Source organism: Psammomys obesus, unplaced genomic scaffold (genome assembly GCF_907164565.1).
Source record: "Psammomys obesus unplaced genomic scaffold, mPsaObe1.curated_primary_1811, whole genome shotgun sequence".
NCBI classification, from domain to species: Eukaryota; Metazoa; Chordata; class Mammalia; order Rodentia; family Muridae; genus Psammomys; species Psammomys obesus.
This window is the reverse complement of record NW_026585689.1, coordinates 11,998,020-12,003,525: the sequence shown is the minus strand read 5'-3', so window position 1 is coordinate 12,003,525 and position 5,506 is coordinate 11,998,020. Positions and strand designations below refer to the sequence as shown.

General features: G+C 45.6%; 1 non-coding gene across 1 annotated transcript; it reads left to right on the top strand.

Moving 5' to 3' along the window:
* The first annotated feature begins 4,515 nt into the window (after positions 1–4,515).
* On the top strand, positions 4,516–4,659 carry LOC129667539 (small nucleolar RNA SNORA48). The gene has a single exon (XR_008718752.1). It is a non-coding gene; the product is annotated as a small nucleolar RNA SNORA48 (small nucleolar RNA).
* The last annotated feature ends 847 nt before the right edge of the window (positions 4,660–5,506 follow it).

Below are 5,506 nucleotides of genomic sequence, written 5' to 3'. Positions count from 1 at the left end.
TCAGCATCTAGGGAGATTATCATGTGGTTTTTTTCTTTCAGTTTGTTAATATGGTGGATCACATTGATGGATTTCCGTATATTGAACCACCCCTGCATACCTGGGATGAAGCCTACTTGGTCATAGTGGATAATATCTTTGATGTGTTCTTGGATCCGGTTTGCAAGTATTTTGTTAAGTATTTTTGCATCAATGTTCATAAGGGAGATTGGCCTGAAATTTTCTTTCTTTGTTGAGTCTTTGTGAGGTTTAGGTACCAAGGTGATTGTGGCTTCATAGAATGAATTTGGTAATGTTCCTTCTGTTTCTATTTTGTGGAATAGTTTGAAGAGAATTGGAGTTAGCTCTTCTTTGAAGGTCTGGTAGAATTCTGCGCTGAAGCCATCTGGTCCTGGGCTTTTTTTGGATGGGAGACTTTTGATGACTGCTTCTATTTCTTTGGGGGATATAGGACTATTTAGTTGATTTACCTAGTCCTGATTCAGCTTTGGTGAGTCAAATCGATCAAGAATATTGTCCATTTAATTTAGATTTTCAAATTTTGTGGCATATAGACTTTTGAAGTAAGTCCTAATGATTGTTTGGATTTCCTCAGTGTCTGTAGTTATGTCCCCCCTTTCATTTCTGATTTTGTTGATTTGGGTGGTGTCTCTCTGCCTTTTAGTTAGCTTGGCTAAGGGTTTGTCTATCTTGTTGATTTTCTCAAAGAACCAGCTCTTGGTTTCATTGATTCTTTGAATTGTTTTATTTGTTTCTAATTGATTGATTTCAGCCCTGAGTTTGATTATTTCCAGCCGTCTACTCCTTTTTGGTGTGTCTGCTTCTTCTTTTTCTAGGGTTTTTAAGTGGGCCATTAAGTTGCTTGAATGAGCTGTCTCGAATTTCTTCTTGAAGGCACTTAGTGCTATGAACTTTCCTCTTAGCACTGCTTTCATTGTGTCCCACAAGTTAGGGTATGTTGTGTCTTCATTTTCATTGAGTTCTAGAAAGGCTTTAATTTCTTTCTTTATTTCTTCCCTGACCCAGCTGTCATTTAGTAACAAGTTGTTCAGTTTCCATGTGTGTGTAGGCTTTTTGCTATTTCTGTTGTTGTTGAAGTCCAGCTTTATTCCATGGTGATCAGACAGGATACAAGGGATTATTTCAGTCTTCTTGTATCTGTTGAGGCTTGCTTTGTGACCAACTATATGGTCTATTTTGGAGAAGGTTCCATGAGGTGCTGAGAAGAAGGTAAATTCTTTTGTGTTTGGGTGTAAAGTTCTGTAGATGTCTGTGAGGTCCATTTGATTCATGACCTCTGTCAGAGATATTGTTTCTTTGTTTAATTTCTGTTTTGTTGACCTGTCCTTTGTTGAGAGTGGGGTGTTGAAGTCTCCCACTATTAATGTGTGTGGATCTATATGTGGTTTAAATTTTATCAATGTTTCTTTTACAAATGTGGGTGCTCTTGTATTTGGGGCATAGATGTTCAGGATTGTGATGTCTTCCTGGTGGAATTTTCCCTTGATGAGTATGAAGTTTCCTTCCTCATCTCTTTTTATTATTTTTGGTTGAAAGTCTATTTTATCAGATATTAGAATGGCTACTCCTGCTTGTTTCTTGGGTCCATTTTCTTGGAAAGTCATCTTCCAACCTTTTACCCTCAGGTAATGTCTATCTTTGTGTCTTAGGTGTGTTTCTTGTATGCAACAGATTGCTGGGTTTTGTTTACGTATCCATTCTGTTCATCTGTGTCTTTTTACTGGAGAGTTGAGTCCATTGATGTTGAGAGAGATTAATGACCAGTGGCTGTTAGATCCTTTGATTTTGATGTTGGCTGTGTTCATAAGTTTGTGTGCTTGGTTGCTTTTTGTTTTGCTGTAGTAAGGTTAATTATTTCCTGTGTTTTCTTGACAGAAGCTAATTTTCTTGGGTTGTATTTTCCCTTCCAGTGTCTTCTGTAATGCTGGATTTGTGTGTAGGTATTGTTGAAATTTGTTTTTGTCATTGAATATCTTGTTTTCTCCGTCTATGAGGACTGAGAGTTTTGCAGGGTATAGTAACCTGGGTTGACATCTGTGTTCTCTTAGGGTCTGCATGATATCTGTCCAGGCCCTTCTGGCTTTCATAGTTTCTGTTGAAAAGTCAGGTGTGATTCTAATGGGTTTGCCATTATATGTTACTTGGCCTTTTTCCCTTGCAGCTTTTAGTATTTTTTCTTTGTTCTGTATACTTCCTGTTTTGATTATTATGTGGTGGGAGGATTTTCTTTTCTGGTCAAATTTGTTGGGTGTTCTGTAGGCCTCATGTATCCTTATTGGCTTCTCCTTTAACTTGGGGAAATTTTCTTCAATGATTTTGTTGAAAATATTTTCTGGGCCTTGGAGAAGGGAGTCTTCTTTTTCCTCTATTCCTATTATTCTTAGGTTTTGTCTTTTCATATTGTCTTGGATTTCTTGGATGGTCTGTGTCAGGAATATTTTGTATTTAACATTTTCTTTGACAGATACATCGATTTCTTCCATTGTATCTTCTACACCTGAGATTCTTTCTTCCATTTCTTGTATTCTGTTGGTTATGCTTACCTCTGTAGTTCCTGTTTTCTTCCCTAAATTCTTCCTCTCCATTATTTCCTCCATTTGTGTTTTCTTTAATTTTTCTAGTTCTATCTTCAGGTCTTGAGTTGTTTTATTTACTTCCTTCACCTGTCTGCTTGTATTTTCCTCTTTTTCTTTTAGTTCCTTCAACTCTGTCTCTTTGATTTCTTTCAGTGATTTAATTATTTCTTCTCTGAAGGCCACAAGCTGTTTGGCTGCATCTTCCCGTATTTCTTCACGGATGGCCCTAATTTGCTTGTCTTTATCTTCCTCCATTTCTTTACGGATAGCCATGATCTGTTTGGTTTTATCTTCCTCTAATTCTTTACGTATTTTATCTGTTTCCTCTATTATTCTCTTCATCAACATAGATGTAAGGTCATCTTCTTGATTTTCTATTATGCTGCATTGTTCATGGCTGTTCGCCCCTGGATGGCTGGGTTCTGGAGATGCCATATTGCTCTGTCTTTTGTTGGTTGAGCCTTTACGCTGACCTCTACCCATTGGGCTGATTTAGGTTTTGGCTGTTAGTTTCTGTGCTTCCTGGAGTCCTGAGGTAGGGAGTATCCCCTTGGCCGGAAGATGATTTTTCCTGAAGGAGTCCTTCTCTGCTTTTTGGTTATGGTCACTGTATGGCCAGTGTTTCTCCGGGGATGCCACTGCTCACCTCAGGTTTATAGCCCTGAGTAGTAGCTGTGGTCTATGTTAGGCAGGGGGGGATCTCCTCTTACCCATAAAATTTCTCAAGACAGCTGCCCCACTGCTGGGTTTCTTGTTATAAATTTAGTGTGCTGCTGCTCACTAAGTTTCCATGTACAGTCCTCTTGAAGAAACTGCCTATTCCCTAGCTATGGGGTTTTCTCCCAACAGGGAAACTCAGTCTGTTATCCTGGGGCGCACAGTTCTGTCTGAGAAAGTGGGAGGTGCACTCAGCAAGTCTCTGGGCCAAAGGCTGATTGCTCTGCTCTGGACCTGGAGAATGTGCACCTAGGTTGAGTTGGCGCCTGGGGGCACTGTTCTGGTCTGGAGGCTGGGTACCTCACTCTGGACCAGAAGCTGTGTGTCTCTGTCTGGGATGGCGGCTGTAGGCACCACTCTGGTCCAGACGCTGTGGGTGCAGCCCCCCTGAAAGATCAGGGATTCCTACAGTTTTGGCAGTCCAGCCAGGGACAACTGGCCGATCCCTGGCACAGTATCTGAGGGCTGCTGTAATGGCTCTTTGGCTCCTGCAGGTCCGAGGATGCAGCTGTGTGTCCCAGTGCCCCAGGGGAACGCAACAATGGCGGCAGAGCACAGCGCTTCTGCCTGCACTAGAGTCTGCGTGAGTCCAGGAAGTATTTTGGTGCTGGGTGTCCTAAGCGTTAGAGCTGCTGACCCCCTCCGCTGGGGGTTTCCTCCTGCCAGAGACACGCAGTCTGGTGCCCTGTTGCCCTGGTGCCCACAGTTCTATCTGAGGCGGCGAATCACGCGCGCAGGCAGGGCTCTGTGCAGGCGCCTTTGTCCCTCCCGGCTCTGGGTCTGGGCTGGCTCCTGGGGCACCCGCGGAACCCGAGTCTTTTCCAGGGGATGTCTGGGTAACCTGGGGTCGGTCCCAATTGTTTCCTGCTCCGTGGGGTTATCTCTCGACTGGGAAATCCAGTCTATGGTGTTGTGGGCCCACAGTTCAGTCTGGGACCGTGACCAGATCGCGCTGGCGTGTAGCTCTGGGCTGGCGACCAAGCGCCTGGCGGAACGGGGATCTCTTCCGCGGTTTAGTTAAAGCTGATCGAATCCCCCACCGTGGGGTATCCTCTCACCTGAGAAACACAACCACTTGTGTTTTATGGCCGCGAGTTCTGATTGCTGGTCACTGTGCCAATCCTGCTGTGCTGCTCCTCAGAATGAGAGTCCTCCCGGCGCTGCCATCTTGCCCCGCCTCTTAATTAAGAATTTTTATTAGCCCCCCTGGCGACGGACAAAAAGACACCCTTCGGTGTTGGTGTTTTTGTATCAGTCAGGGGCAGAGCAGATGGTAACTCCTTTGTTCATCCTAGCTTGATGCCGGGCTTAGTGGCTAAAGCTGTTTTATGCCTAGGACACATAAAAATCCAATCAAATTAAATCCAGGCAGCGCAATGCAGCAGGAGGAAGACAGAGACTTGCCCTCTGCCTTGCCTCGCTGTGCAGGTAGGGAGAGAAGCACGAGTTGGCGGAGGATGACCGAGACCTGCAGACCTCCCCACAGACTTGGCCTCCGGAGCTTGGCAGAGCTGAGCTGTAGTCACTCGCTGGCCACCATGACACACAGCAGCATGGAGTCTGGGAGGATGTCACCCAGGGGCCCACCAGCTGCGTCACGTGGCCAGCCTGCAGCAGGAATCACCACAATGTACCAGGTATGTGGTGGACAGGTGGGAGAGAAAGAGATGTAGAACAGCTTGAGCGTTATGAAAAGAGATGGAATTGGAGACTCCAGGGTGAAGAGAAGTAGCCTGTTGTGAGTGGCCAGCCCCATCACCTCCAGCCATGATGAGGTCCCAGCCCAAGCTGCTTCTGAGGGCCGTGTGTGGGTTCATGGCTGCTCAGCAGCAAAGGTTGGTGTCGGTGTCCATGACTCATATTACTACTGAAGAACTGAGATGTCCCTGGTCGGGGCAGCCACCAAGGTCCACATGGATGTCTAGAGGCTGTGTAAAACTGGCCTCCCACCCCATCCTGGCTGCTGTGTTCTGGAAAGCTGGCCCCACCTCTCACCTGAAGCAGCAGAGTGGAGCTGGCCCTTGGAGCTGGGGTGTGGATGAGCCAGCCCCAAGGGTGTGAGTGTGAGAAAGATGACTCCCCCCCTTGTCTGCCTTAGGGTGGCCCAAACGCAGAGATGATGCCCTACCCAGTCCCCAACCGCTTCAGCAGTCACGAAAGCTGCCCACAGGGATATGAGAAAGGATAACTGG